This window comes from Rhinatrema bivittatum, chromosome 1 (assembly GCF_901001135.1).
Source record: "Rhinatrema bivittatum chromosome 1, aRhiBiv1.1, whole genome shotgun sequence".
Lineage (NCBI taxonomy): Eukaryota > Metazoa > Chordata > Amphibia > Gymnophiona > Rhinatrematidae > Rhinatrema > Rhinatrema bivittatum.
In genome coordinates this window covers 520,652,587-520,665,864 of record NC_042615.1, presented here as the reverse complement: position 1 = coordinate 520,665,864, position 13,278 = coordinate 520,652,587, and the positions used below count along the sequence as shown (strand labels likewise).

The 13,278-nt window shown below is 41.8% G+C and overlaps 1 protein-coding gene across 4 annotated transcripts in view; it reads left to right on the top strand.

The window, feature by feature from the left end:
• Window positions 1–13,278, top strand: part of MAMDC2 (MAM domain containing 2) — a 222,367-nt gene that overhangs the window by 193,479 nt on the left and 15,610 nt on the right. The gene's annotated exons all lie outside the window — the stretch shown is intronic.

The window sequence follows — 13,278 nt, the reverse complement described above, 5'->3', positions numbered from 1 at the left end:
AGCTAGGAAATGTATCCTGTTAAAATGGATTAGTACAGAGGTACCTACTAAAGTAATGTGGATTCAATTAATGATTGCATTGTTTAAAATGGAAAAAGAAGCACTATAGAAAGTTAATCAGAAGGAATTTTAGAAGTTCATGACCAAATGGAAGGAATTATTTGCCATTATTCCATCTGATATGAAGTTGACTCTTGAAGGGCTTACACATATTCTCTGGTATGTGAAGTGAATGGGGAAGAAATTGGAAAAATAACAGGAGGAATTTAAAACTTAATGATGTAGTTATAGATTTAATACCCAGTGGTACTGTACCTGTACTTACTATTATATTTTTTGTTATAGCAGCTGGAACAATGTTGGAACGACCATTGTTTGTTCTGTAAATGTTGTTATTCCATGTTAAAAAAAATTGTTAAAAAAGTGATTAATCAAATATACTTAAATGATTAAATAATAATGAAATGCTGTCATGTAAAAAAAAAAAAATAATTAGTGTAGGGCTCCATTGGAATTGCTGCTAAGAAGTGTGGCCTAGTAGCAAGGTCTTTACAGTATAGCGTAGACTAATGTACCATGTTTGCCTCAGCATCCCCATTGGATGCTACTGAAATGGACCAATCCAGATTCTATATTAGTAAGTGAGCCTTAGGGTCTCCAGAAAGAGTTAATTTGCTCATACAGTGAATCTAGCATGTTAGAAGAGAGAGGAGAGCGAGGATAAGGGGTAGGGGAAAGGGAAAGGGATGAGAAAGGGGAAGGAAGTAGAGTCAGAGCAAGAGTGCATGTGGGGGGGGGGAGTTGTGAGTGAGAGTGCACCACATGCAGATATCTCCGTCCTGCTATCTATCCACCTTCTCCGCCTCCTACTTCCCTAAGCTGGCAGATATTGGGAAGGGGGAAGGGCTCCTGGGGGTGTGGCAGGATTACCAACTTTGGTGAAATCTAGAATTATTATTACTGCCGTACTTCTGTACCCTTGGGAATCCTTCCCCAGCATTTCGAATCACTGAAAGGACCAGGCATGGTGCCCCCCCCCCCCCGCCCCCCCTCAAACCCTTCTCAGAAAACAACTCTGAGAGGCTCTCTCCTTCCATCCCCTCCCCCTCAGCTCAGCAAACACTGAGGAGGCCCTACCCTGACTCCCTTGATCCCTGGCCCTCTTAATGATTTGAAATGTCCTATGTGGCCCTTCTCTTGAAAAGTTTGAGGACCTCTAACCTAAATGATAGCTTGGGTAGGGTTTTACATTAGAATCCTTTGCTATATATATATACACAACTTACTTGTTCTATAATGATAATAGTTGCCCATACCATGAAAGAGGAACACACACTGCTCCTATGGAAGCGGACACTTTTCTATTACACTGATAAATTAGCAGCCCACCCATCCAACAGAAGGATGGTCTGACAGCTCATAATACCAATATATAGTGCAACCTAACACAGGGAGGGTAAAGACAATAGAAAATGGAGGATCATCTTCTCCATATATGAGTGCCATTATCAGCTTTTGTGGAGATTTTAAAATTTTCTAATTTAATAAAAGCTGTGGTGATTCTTTCCACAATTTAAAAAAAGATAAAAATTAATCTGTTGCAGTACAAATCTACCAAGTTTAATTGATATGTTTTATTTACATAGGAAAAATATCACATGAGAGAAAACCACACTTCGAAAGGCTCTCAGTGGGCAGTCTCAAAAACCAGTAATTACAATCAGTCTTATATAATGCTTCTAAACATAAGGCCAGCATGATATAGCAAAACATTGAAAGAATTTTATCTTACTACTTGGACAAGGATGGTCGACAAGATGGTAGATTTGGTCCTATGCAACCTCTTCCAAGCTTAAACCCAACTCTTCCTACCTAAGGCCCCTTATTTGAAACCAGCTGTCTTCCTATTGACCAACAGCACCACAGTTGTTGTGGTGCCCGTTGGCACCTTGTTCGGTACCTGTTGGTCTTGGTTGTTGCCGGGAGCAGCCTGGAGCTTGGTATTCACTCATCTGTGAAGACCACCATCCTGCTTGTCCTAGGAGAAAGCACAGTTGCTTACCTGTAACAGGTGTTCTCCTGCCACCCCGCGCAGTTGGGTTTTTTCCTGTGTTTTGTTGTTTTAGTTTTTTGCTCATGATTTTTTCTATGTTATGAGACATTCAGGGGGGACCTCACGGGGATGCGCGGATAGTGGCATGCTGAGCATGCTCAGTGTACCAGTTAAAGATCTAGGAGAACACTTGTTACAGGTAAGCAACTGCACTTTCTCATAGAATGTGATGACAGATAAGGACCATTAGGCCCACCTAGTTTTCCAAGTTTCATTCATGATGCAATGCCATAGATACTAATTAATCTCAACAAAGAATTCTCTGTACTTATCCCATGCTTTCTTAAATTCTCTTACTGTTTTTGTCTCCTCCACTTCTACTAGGAGGCCTTTTCATGCATCCATTACCATTTCTGTGAAGAAATATGTCCTAATGTTGCTCTTCATTCTACCCTCTAGAGATTCATATGACCTCTTTGTTCTAGAGCATATTTTCCTCTGAGAATAATTGCTTCCTGTGCCTGATTTATATATTTGAATATTTCCGTTTTATCTCTTGTCTCTTCTCTCCTCTAGGGCATTGTTTCCCTACCGGTGTGCCATGGCACACTAGTGTGCCATTGCTGACCTGCAGGTGTGCCTTGAGAAGAGCCGAGTATGAAACGTTGAGCCTCCGGCAGTCTTCGTTGTTTCTTTCTTCCTGCCTGCAGAATGTCCTCCTGCCAGCAGAGGGGGTCAGAGATCTGCACCTGTTTCCTGCTGCTGCTGCTTCCCTCTCTCTCTCTTGCCAGATATGCTGCCTCATGCTGTTATCATTGCAGAAGCAAGCCAGCAAAGGAGGAAGCAGCAGCTGGAGCAGGTTAAGTGCTGCTCAGACTTCTTCCGGCTCTGGGACAGGAAAAAGTAACAGCTGAATGTGCTGGGAGGGTTAATATGAATGTGCCATAGAGTGTCGGGGGGAGAAGGAAGGGGAAGGTGATGATGCCAAAGGGTGGGAAAAAGGATGGTGATGAGGACAAGGGCTAGAGGGGCTGGGTAAAAGATAATGATGATACACCAGGAGGATAGAGGGAGGGGGAGAAGGTGTTATTGCCAGGGGAGAGGGAAGATTAATATGATGATGATGGTGCCAGAGGTGTGGAATGAGATGGGAGGGAAGAGAAAGTGGTGATAATTCCCGGAGGGAGAAGGTGGTGATACTAGGGGATGGAGGGAGAGAAAAGGGAAATTAAGAAGGTGATGATGCCAGGGGAAAGGAAGAGAAAGTGCTGCTGATGCCAGAAGGATAGAAAGAGAGGGAAGGGAAGAGAAAGTGATGATGCCAGGGGAGCGGAGGGTGAAAGTGGTGATAATGCCAAGGGATGGAGGGAGAGGGGGAGAGAAGGTGGTAATAATGCCAGGGGAGAGAAGATGATGATGCCAGAAGGGTGGAGAGAGAGGGAAGGGAAGTTGGTGATGAAGCCAAGGGGTGGAGGAAGAACATGGTGATATCAGGCGGTAGAGGGGAAGAGAAAAGGAAAGGAAAGAAAGTGATGATGCCAAGGAAGATGGAAGAGAAGATGGTGCTGATGCCAGAAGGGTAGATAGAGAAGGGAAGAGAAAGTGATGATGCCAGGGGGTGAAGGATGAAGGTGGTGATGATGTCATGGGAGAGAAGGTATTAATGCCAGAAGGGTGGAGAGAGAAGGAAGATAGTGATGATGATGCCAGGGGAGAGAAATGATTAAGGTGATGATGGTGCCAAATGGTTGAAGGGAGAATGTGGTGATGATGCCAGTGTGTGAAGGAAAAGAGTGGGGAGCAGGAAGGAAAAGTGATGATATTAGAAGAGAGAGAAGAGAAGGTGGTGGTGGTGGTGATAATGATGTCAGAAAATTGGATGGAGAGAGAGAGAAAGAAAGGTGGTGATAATGCCATATGGGTGGAGAGAGAAGGAAAGTGGTGGTGGTGATGCCAGAATGGTAGAGGGATAGGGAAATAAAGGTAATTATGCCAGAAAGGGAGAGGGAGAGGGAGGATGATAATGCCAGGGTAAAGGAAAAGAAGGTGATGATACTGGAGGTGTGGAAGGAGAGAGAAAGGCAGAAGATGATGATTTGGGGGGGGGGGGGGTGAAGGGAAGGGAAGATAAGGTGATGATGATGCCAGGTGCTTGGAAGGAAGAAGGACAGGAAATTAGTTAGTGATGGTGCCAGGGGTGGGAAGAAAGGAAAGGGAAAGTGATAATATCAGGGGGGTAGAGGGAGAGGGAACGTGATGATGCCAAACGTGAGGGGAGAGGGAAGAAAAAAATGATGATTGTTATGATGTGCCACGATGAAGGGAACCCCATGCCGAGTTTGGCACGACAGAAAAAAGGTTGGGAATCACTGTTCTAGGGTATACTATTTAAATTCTTAAGACTCATCTGAAAAGAATTTCTTTTATTTAATTTATTTATTTATGAATATTTGATATTCAACCTTTTCCAACACATTTTGGATACTATCACATTTTTGTTACTATAGTGTTAGTATCACATTTTGGTTACTATAGTGTTAGTATCACAGTTTACAATCCACCTAGAAACAAACATGAAGGAAATTAAAGGATAAAATCAGAGGAATGAAGGGTCTGAAGCGATAGGTATAAGAGTGCAAATGCATTGTAGTAAGTGAGGCCTAAATGCACAGGAAGGCACCTAGTGCCAGGGAAATAAGAGTGATCAGACTCAAGTATAGAGGAAAGTCTCTGACATAGTTTTCATTGCAGCCTTTGATGTGGAACCTAGGGGAAGTCCTGGCCAAATAGTTAAGCTGTGACTTTCTTTCTGAAGGCAAGTTAATATGTCTCAAAACCTAGGTGTAGTGGTAAACTGTTCCATAATTTCGAGCCATAGCAGATAAATGTGCAAAATCTTATACAAGTCTAACAGAAGCCAAAGGAAGAGAAGATGGAAGGGCCATTTGGGAGGATTGAAATTTCCTTGTTGGAGTGTAGGATAATAGGAGTTGGGAAAGAGACTCAGGGGCCAAGTTGTTCACACAATTGAAGAGAAAGCAAAGTTGTCGATCGGGATCCAATGTAGTTGGCTTAGGATTAGTTTTATGTGATCAGTTGCTTTCACCTCTACCAGAATTCTGGCTGCTCTGCTTTGTAGGAGTTGGAGGCATTTGAGATTATATTGTGAGATATCGTTGAATAGAGAATTACAGGAGTCAGTGCAGCTGATGATTAAAGCATGTATCATAGTAGCAAGATTCTATTTATCTAAATAGTTATGCAGTTGGGGAATCTCTTGTAGGTACATAAATAAGGGTTTCCATTGTAAGATTTTGGTCAAGTTGAACCCCCAAACTCGGTATTTATCTTTAGTTTATAGTTTGAACAGGAGGGTAGAGATAGTGAGGGGTGACCTTCTTGGCTTAGTCAGAGGAGCTCTGATTTGGAAGGGTTGAGTTTAAGTTTGTAGTTTTTGAACCATTGGGCTACTGCAGTAAGACAGTTGTAAAGATTGATGGTAGATGAGGTTTAGTCCAGTCCTATTTTGATGCAGAGCTGGATGTCATTAGCAGAAAGATGGCATTCAGTGTTGAAGGATGGGATGAAGTCACAAATTGGGCAAGCATATATGTTGAAAAGGGCCAGGGTTGACCCTGTACCATTTTGGTAGCCTTTTTCAGGGCCTGTATCCAGGTGTTATGCTGTATCCAGCCTGTATCCTTTTGTACGTACAGCCTCCAGAACCAGAGACAATATGCTAGGTGAAGTTTCACCCAAAAAAACTTTTATCTGCTGGTTATGCCTCTCCCTATGTGGCCCACTGCTCGCATTTTGCTGCTGGTGCTCTCCTCTCTCTCTTTCTATATGCAAGCAGTAATCAAAACAGTCTATATAAATCTTTCGCTGTGTCTGTCCCTGAGAGCTGAATTATATAAAATAGTTTAGTCTGTCTTTTTTTCTCTGGCTTTCTTTACGAGTGCAACATTTAACAGACTATTTCTACAAGACTTCAAAAATTTATAAAACAAATGAGACCCTTGTTCTGGTTTCTTATTTTCTTGTTCTGCAGGGTACTCATCAAGCCTTGAATTGTCAGCTTGGTTTACGGTTTTTCCCCTTTCTTACCTGCCTACATGTATAAATAGGGTGTATAAAATAAAAAAATAATAAATAGAAATGATTACCTGGATCCTAGATTGCAGAACCATGGAATGTGAGAGAAGAATCTGTGGTGGTGGTCCTGGGTTGCCAATTGTGGTGGGGGCTCTGGGATAGAATGCTAGAGGGGGTTGGGCATTGAAAGGAGGCCTGCAATAGCCTAAGAGGGTAAATATTTATGGGAACTGCTTATGAGAGAGAGTGAACATTCTAAGAGAAAACATGAAACTTCTCTTCCAGGGAATGCTTCAAGCAGAATCGTTCATACTGAGCCCAGTGTATTCTAAACTGAAAAAAATTAAACTGGTTTAAAAAAAAGATTGAAAAGAGAATTTCTCTGGACAAAGGGCTCAGGAGAGAAAGAGATCTGAGGAAAGATCTTGAATGTTGTGGGCGGCGACCCTTGGACCAAAGTGGAGTTAGCGAAACCTGCAAGGTGGAGTCCTGCAGGTCACCACCACTGGCAGGTGGAGTCGGAAGAGGCAGAGGCCCAACTGGAGCTTCACCTATACCAGCCCACGTTTCCCTCAGGTTGAGCCTTTGGACACCAAGACCGGCAAGTGGGAGCCTCTGCTGATGGTCAGAAGATCCGTCGTACAAGCAAATTCGGAGGCAGGTTCGGGTCAGTGGCAGGCAACTGACCCGATCACTGGAACTGAAGACAGATGAAGAGCAGAAACTGAAGACAAAGAACGCAGAACTTGAGATACTTACCTAGGAATACTCAAAGACAACATACATACTTTTTTAAACTAAGAAGTAGGGATGTGCATTCGTTTGCAACAAAATAGGAAATAAAGACAATATTTCCTATTTCGTTGCATTTCAGGGGGCTTATGAAACAATAGGAAAATCCACGAAAGTTTGTGTGGTTTCCTTATCGTTTTTTTTGGGGGGGGAGAAAGGGCACATTAAAAAAAAACCCAAACCCACCCCAACCCTTCAAATTTAATTAATTGCAACCCCCACCCCAAGACTTGTCCGACCCCCCCCCCCCCAGACTTGCCGAATGTCCCTGGTGGTCCAGCGGCGGTCCCAGGAGCGATCTCCCGCTCTCAGGCCATCGGCTGCCAGGAATCAAAATGGCGCCGGTGGCTCTTTGCCCTTATTATGTGACAGGGGCTACCGGTGCCATTGGTCGGCCTCTGTCACATGGTAGGAGCAATAGATGGTGGGGGGTTGCAATTAATTACTGGCAGCCGATGGCCCGAGAGCGGGAGATCGCTCCCAGGACCCCCGCTTGACCACCAGAGACTTTCGGCAAGTTTTGGGGGGGTCAGGAGGGTGGGGGGTTACAATTAATTACATTTGCAGGATTGGGATGGTTTGTTTTTTTTCATTTCGTGGCAGCCAAAAAATAATTGGCCCGAACTGCAGGAAATGAAATTTCCCACGGTGGGCCGACAAAGAAGGCCGAACCAAAAGGTTCGGCCGAATCACATCTCTACTAGGAAGACATAAGTAGAATACAAAGAATCAATTCCTAGGATTACATTAATAAGGCAGACATAATTGAAACAGAAGTTACCAATGCATAGGCTGATATTTATCTGACTGTGTTGCTTGGTAGAATTCTGGAACCCAGGAATTCTTTGCTTTGTGTTCTTGCAATACTAGGGTCTAAAAGTAAAGAAAGTAAAGTTATTGAGATTTATTTGTATGTAACCCCACCCCAGTACGCCTGTCCTGCATGGGTGAGGCCATAAAAGAATGTATCTCTTTGGGGCAGGGACACTGGCTAGCTCTTCTTTGTTCCCCTTTCCTCAGGGTGTGAATCATTTTGGTTGGGGGGAAAGGTTTACTTTCAGGGCTCAGTGTAGGGATCTCTTACTCTTTACTGAAATACCCCTGAAAGAGAGGTAATCTCTTCATTGAGTGCTATGTGCCAAAATCCACACAGGATACACTGGATTAGTGTTCAAAATAAAACTTTACTGTTCAGAAGTTAGATGCATAATGGCACAATAAATATGAATTCAGCATCACAAACTTTTTCTTTAAGAACATAAGAACATGCCATACTGGGTCAGACCAAGGGTCCATCAAGCCCAGCATCCTGTTTCCAACACTGGCCAATCCAGGCTACAAGTACCTGGCAAGTACCCAAAAACTAAGTATATCCCACGCCACCGATGCTAGAAATAGCAGTGGCTATTTTCTAAGTCAACTTGATTAATTGCAGGTAATGGACTTCTGCTCCAAGAACTTATCCAAACCTTTTTTAAACCCAGCTACTCTAACTGCACTAACCACATCCCCTGCAACAAATTCCAGAGTTTAATTGTGCGTTGAGTGAAAAAGAACTTTCTCTGATTAGTTTTAAATATGCTACATGCTAACTTCATGGAGTGCCCCCTAGTCCTTCTGTTATCCGAAAGAGTAAATAATCGATTCACATTTACCCGTTCTAGACCTCTCATGATTTTAAACACCTCTATCATATCCTCCCTCAGCCATCTCTTCTCCAAGCTAAACAGTCCTAACCTCTTTAGTCTTTCTTCATAGGGGAGCTGTTTCATCCCCTTTATCTTTTTGGTCACCCTTCTCTGTACCTTCTCCATAGCAACTATATCTTTTATGAGATGCAGCGACGGGAATTGTACACAGTATTCAAGGTGTGGTCTCACCATGGAGCAATACAGAGGAATTATGACATTTTCCATTTTATTCACCATTCCCTTCCTAATAATTCCTAACATTCTGTTTGCTTTCCTAGACCTCTTTCCTGGAATGTAGCTTGTAATATGGAACCTAACATCGTGTTAACTATAGCATGGGTTATTTTCCCTATATGCATCACCTTGTACTTATGCACATTAAATTTCACCTGTCATTTGGATGCCCAATTTTCCAGTCTCACAAGGTCCTCCTTCAATTTATCACAATCCGCTTGTGATTTAACTACTCTGAATAATTTTGTATCATCTGCAAATTTGATTACCTCACTCATCGTATTCCTTTCCAGATCCTTTATAAATATATTGAAAAGCACGGGTCCCAGTACAGATCCCTGATGCACTCCACTGCCCACCCCCCTCCACTGAGAAAATTGTCCATTTAATCCTACTGTTTCCTGTCTTTTAACCAGTTTGTAATCCATGAAAGGTCATCACCACCTATCCCATGACTTTTTACATTTCCTAGAAGCCTCTCATGAGGGACTTTGTCAAATGCCTTCTGAAAATCCAAATACACTATATCTACTGCTTCACCTTTATCTACATGTTTATTAACCCCTTCAAAAAAATGAAGCAGATTAGTGAGGCAAGACTTCCTTGGGTAAAGCCATGCTGACTTTGTTCCATTAAACCATGTCTTTCTATATGTTCTGTGATTTGATCTTTAGAACACTTTCCACTATTTTTCCTGGCACTGTGGTTTCCAGGATCGCCCCTGGAGCCCTTTTTAAATATTGGGGTTATATTAGCCTCCCTCCAGTCTTCAGGTACAATGGATGATTTTAATGATAGGTTACAAATTTTTACTAATAGATCTGAAATTTAATTTTTTAGTTCCTTCAGAACCTTAGGGTGTATACCATCCAGTCCGGGTAATTTACTACTCTTCAGTTTGTCAGTCAAGCCTACTACATCTTCCAGGTTTACCGTGATTTGGTTCAGACTTTCTGAATCATTACCCATGAAAACCTTCTCCGGAACGGGTATCTCCCCAACATCCTCTTCAGTAAACACTGAAGAAAAGAAATTGTTTAATCTTGCTGTGTTGGCCTTATCTTCTCTAAGTGCCCCTTTAACCCCTCGATCATCTAATGGTCCAACTGACTCCCTCGCAGGCTTTCTGTTTCGGATATATTTTTTAAAGTTTTTACTGTGAGTTTTTGCCTCTCCGGCCAACTTCTTTTCAAATTCTCTCTTAGCCTGTCTTATCAATGTCTTTGATAAGACATTGATAAGACAGGCTTGTCATTTAACTTGCCAACGCTTATGCTTTCTCCTATTTTTTTCTGTTGGATCTTTCTTCCAATTTTTGAATGATGATCTTTTGGCTAAAATAGCTTCTTTCACCTCACCTTTTAACCATGTCTGTAATCGTTTTGCCTTCCTTCCACTTTTCTTAATATGTGGAATACATCTGGACTGTACTTCTAGAATGGTATTTTTTAACAATGACCACGCCTCTTGCATACTTTTTACCTTTGTAGCTACTCCTTTCACTTTTTTAGTAACTATTTTTCTCATTTTATCAGTTTCCCTTTTGAAAGTTTAGCAATAGAGCCATGGATTTGCTTACTGTCCCCCTTCCAGTCATTAATTCAAATTTGATCATATTATGATCACTATTGCCAAGCGGCCCCCACCACCATTACCTCTCTCACTAAATCTTGTGCTCCACTGAGAATTAGATCTAAAATTGCTCCCTCTCTCGTTGGTTCCTGAACCACTTGCTCCATAAAACTGTAATTTATTCCATCCAGGAACTTTATCTGTCTAGCATTTCCCAATGTTACATTTATCCAGTCAATATTGGGATAATTGAAATTTGCAGAACATAGAACTTTTAGTCCTGATCAAATGAGATTCCAATCATTTTATAAGCAAGTAAGTTCTGAATTTTATTGCGGCAACTCCACTGCATGAATGTTAACACAGCAAACAATTTTCAAGGTGCCCCAACACGGACCCGTGTTTCGCCAGAGGCTGCATCGGGGGGACCAACAGGAATTCAATCTACAAAGTTAAAATAATTGAAAATCAGGACAGTAAATAATGGACTAAAGCCGATGTATAAATTTAAACACATAAACAAACATACCTTGGTACAGTGTTCATATAGTAACAGGGAGTGCATTTACCCTCAGTCCAACCAGGTATTTTAAAGGCAGAATTAGGCGCCAAAATGCAGGTGAAGGAATCACCTTTCTCGCGAGAACCAATCATCGGTCCCCAAGAGGCATGCGCGCCAAGTAGGTGCATAGACAGACAACCCCATGTAAGAAATGATTAGAAGAATAAATTTTTTTAGGAAAACAGGTGCCATTCAATCTCCCGGTTTAATCCTTTTGGAGACACTGTGTCCAATGTAAAAATCCATTTTTGTTCTTGGTGTCCCAAAAATTCTAAAAAATTACCACCCTGAGTGGGTTTCGAAACCACTTCAAGTACGGCATACCAAAGATCAGCAATGGTATGTGAAGAACTTATCCAGTGTGCTACTATAGGTTCCTGCTCACGGGACGTGCGAATGTTTGAACAATGTTCAAAGATGCGGGTTTTAATTTTTCGTGAGATTTTCCCAACATAAAGTAAGGGACACGGACACTTAATGACATAAATGACACCTTGCGATGTACAATCAGACTTAGATCTAAGATAAAAGATTCTATGAGTAGTAGGATGTTGAAAAAATGAAAGAGACTCTGTGTGGGGGCAAGCTATACAGTGACCACACGGCCGTGTCCCTTACTTTAGTAGCACACTGGATAAGTTCTTCACATACCATTGCTGATCTTTGGTATGCCGTACTTGAAGTGGTTTCGAAACCCACTCGGGGTGGTAATTTTTTTAGAATTTTTGGGACGCCAAGAACAAAAATGGATTTTTACATTGGACACAGTGTCTCCAAAAGGATTAAACCGGGAGATTGAATGGCACCTGTTTTCCTAAAAAAATTTATTCTTCTAATCATTTCTTACATGGGTTGTCTGTCTATGCACCCTACTTGGCGCGCATGCCTCTTGGGGACCGATGATTGGTTCCCGCGAGAAAGGTGATTCCTTCACCTGCATTTTGGCGCCTAATTCTGCCTTTAAAATACCTGGTTGGACTGAGGGTAAATGCACTCCCTGTTACTATATGAACACTGTACCAAGGTATGTTTGTTTATGTGTTTAAATTTATACATCGGCTTTAGTCCATTATTTACTGTCCTGATTTTCAATTATTTTAACTTTGTAGATTGAATTCCTGTTGGTCCCCCCAATGCAGCCTCTGGCGAAACACGGGTCCGTGTTGGGGCACCTTGAAAATTGTTTGCTGTGTTAACATTCATGCAGTGGAGTTGCCGCAATAAAATTCAGAACTTACTTGCTTATAAAATGATTGGAATCTCATTTGATCAGGACTAAAAGTTCTATGTTCTGCACTTTTGTGTTCTTGGATTGTCTCATAGTGCAGCACCTTGCTTTGGTGTGTTTGGATAATTGAAATTTCCCATTATTACTGCACTAACAATTTGGTTAACTTCCCTAATTTCTCTTAGCATTTCACTGTCCATCTCACCATCTTGACCAGGTGGACTATAGTATATGTCTATCACTATATTCTTCACCAACATACAAGGCATTTCTACCCATAAAGATTCGATTGTGCATTTAGTCTCATGCAGGATCTTTATCCTGTTGGACTCCATGCCATCCCGGACATAAAGCACCACTCTTCCTCCCAGATGCTCCTCTCTGTCACTGCAATACAGCTTGAAAATGCTGTTAGCTTTGTTATGGAGGATACTAAGGCATTGCGGTCAGGGCCAAACAACCTTTGAACGATAAATGCCATGGACCCCTGCAAGAAACATGGCAATGTCTTTTTAAAAATAGCTTTTGCTGGAATAAGGAGAAGTTTGTTACAGATTTCATTCTCTTGGCATACAATAGAATAAAATTGCATGAGTTGCTGTTCTTTGTAGGTTTACAATTTTTCCTATGACAGCAGAGATTAAATAAGTGTCAAAATTGCTCCCATTAACTATAATGAGAACAACATGGCTGCAGCAACACTTGTGCCTACACTTACACCAGCCTAGTTCAGGAGTAAATCTATTCAAATACTGGAGCTCAGAGAGGAGAATAAAAGGTGCATATGTGTATGGGTGAATAGATCCTTGCTGACAGGCCTGTGGCTGGAGCACAGGGTCCTAATGGAGCATCTATAGCAGTTCCTCCTATTGTATGCTTTGTGTATCTTTTTTCAGACTTCAGTGAATATATTTTGAATACTCCAAATTTCTACCAAATATTCCTTTTTATGACTGTTGCTACTGGGGAAAGCCCAAATATATCCAGATATTTGTCCTCCAGAGGCAAAAATTTGTTGAATGAATTGGCCCTAGATTCATGAGCTATATTT